Source organism: Frankliniella occidentalis, unplaced genomic scaffold, assembly GCF_000697945.3.
Source record: "Frankliniella occidentalis isolate FOCC.00 unplaced genomic scaffold, Focc_3.1 Scaffold478, whole genome shotgun sequence".
NCBI classification, from domain to species: domain Eukaryota; kingdom Metazoa; phylum Arthropoda; class Insecta; order Thysanoptera; family Thripidae; genus Frankliniella; species Frankliniella occidentalis.
The window spans coordinates 57,510-60,102 of NW_026267596.1; positions in this window are offsets into that span (position 1 = coordinate 57,510).

A 2,593-nucleotide genomic window follows, 5' to 3' on the forward strand; every position below is an offset into this window, starting at 1 on the left:
AAAAGATACACATATTCTTTTGGTGTAGATTGAGGGTCCTTGTCTAGGGCCCGTAGCTGTCCCTTGGTTGTTACTGTCACATTGATTTTACTTCCTTTGAACAGTGAAGCATACTAAGGGAACAAAAAAATTAGATTTTAATTTTACAAGTCCTTTCAAAGTAAATACTGTACTAGAGGAAAAAGGACAATACCTCTTCTTCAGCTGAAACGGCAAGGGAAGATAAAAATGTACTGTTGTTGCCAGTGATCTTCGAGTTGTCTTCTCCCTAAAGCAAAGTAAAGGCTTAGAATAAATTGTGGTATTAGACTGAACCAGAATAAAAAGAATGTATTAGAAATTAGCCACTAGAACCTCAGTAGTTTTCTTATTTTGGTGAGCAGTGCGCTAAGGAGCATGGCCACTTTTCATAAAGGAGAAATAGTCAGCAACCAACTCTACAAACAGAAAAACACACTCTAAAAAAAATCAGTGCAAAATTTTGTAACATTGATGGGAAGTTTTTTCAGTAACAAGATTACAAAATTTTGTAACATACGAGGTTACAAATTTTCGTAACTACTGTGTACAAGTATTTGCTTCCTGGTTACAAATTTTCGTAACGTCGCATTACAAATATTTCTTTTCTGATTACAAAATTTTGTAACATTTTGTGCTGTTGTGTGCAGTAGTTGCCGACACCCAAAAATTAGTAGTATTTCCTCATTGCCGTTCCGGAAGGGTCATATCAGTAACCTAATGCCTCTTCATCAGAAGTGCACAGTGAATTACCCGTTCGAGCATTGCTAAAGTCACAATTTCTAGAGGTGCTCACCATGACACTTCTTGCAGGAGCAAAATATGTTGCACTTCACAGTTTGTTTCCTGTTCAGCAGACAATCTCAAAGTAGAATCCAAAAACGACCCAATTGAGTTAGTTGGCAATGACTGGGATGAAACTTCTGAATCTCCGGTCTCACAACTGCAGCATATTAGTAAGCAGTAGAAGATGGCGTTGCACAGAATGCACAAAGCTAGCACCAGCACTCAGGAGAAGAACACTTGCAGCTGAAATGGAGGGTCCACATAGCTTTACAAATAATAGGTTTCTCACTGAAGAGCAGAGGATGAAGAAACTGGAAGATCAGCGCCGAGAAATTGAGAACACAAGAAGAAAAGTATCCCACCTGCATGTCAAGATGCAACAAATGATCAATAAAAATGGAATTCTTATTGAACAGTCAGTAAGTGATGATCTTCAAAATATTTTACAAGAGAGTGATAAGCTAACCCCAGCACAGTCTATATTCTTGCGACAACAAGTAAAAGCACCTCAGCAAAAAAACTCTTGTAGAATGAGGTGGCACCCCACAATGATTCGCTTGGCACTGGCCATCCACCTTACTTCTCCTTCAGCATATGAATTGATGGGTGCCACAGGTATGGTAAAATTACCTTCAAGCAGAACGCTATTTGATTACTCCCATGCTAATGAAATAAAAGAAGGTATTGATGGCATAGAAATTAGTAGAGCTGCTGGTACTGTTTAAAAATTAACAAGTGAATTAGAAAGTAGTACAGGAGAAAAATGGACTTATAAAAAATATCATGTGGTGATGGCCGATGAGATGCATATCAGAAAAAATTTAGTTTTTCAGAAGTCCACCGGAAGAATGTTGGGATTCACATCCCTGGATGATTTAGACTAGGTAAGCAAGCTGAACCCCCCTCTCCCGTTTCCACCCCTTCGTACAAAACAGTCATGTATATTATTTTTTTTTCAAATCACAGGCCTCCTATCCAAAAGCTTTGTTCGGCCAGCGCAATGCATCAAAATGCTTGCACCCGGAGTGCATGGCCAAAGATGTCTACGTGCAGCGAATGGAGAAACATAATATAAAACACCTCCCTAAAGGGGAAACTGCAAAGTTTGGTGTTAAGGAACTTGAACAGAGGGCAAAAAAATTATTGAAGAACTCTCAACAACCATGGGCAAAAGTACAGATGTGGACGACGGAAAAACATATTGACACTGCGTTTGGCCCTTTGGCGGATTCAACTGACTTTAAACAGAGAATGCGTAACTTCATGGTTCTCCATGGTATTGTTTGTGAAAAGCGAAAAGAGGTAAGTGGACTACATTATTTTGCACTCTTGCATCACCTATTCACATGTTTCGAAGCGTTTCTTAGTTTACCTTTCATTCCAGTTCGCTCGGAGAGCAAGGAAAGCCCCGCTTGCGATGCCACATTTAACTTCCAAGTCTGTAGATGACCCTGAAAATGAGGAGGACAACGAAGAGGAAAGTTCTGCACCTGACCCAGCCTCCCTCGGGCTTCTCACAAAATGCCCTGAGACTCACAAACGTAGCACAATGTTCTTCGAACATAAAAAAATCATGTCAGCATCAGCAGTAGACAGTGTCAGGGCGGCAAAGAATATGCGAGTTTATGTAGACAGAACTATTAACTTTGTGGAAAGCCACACGTCTTCACGGAAGGATGAGTGGGACACCCTCCGAAACGCAGAAGCTCACAAGACCCTTTTAGACAGGCTTCGCATATCTTGCTCAGAAGCTGTTCAGTTAAATTTTAAAAAGGGTGTTGAGACACTT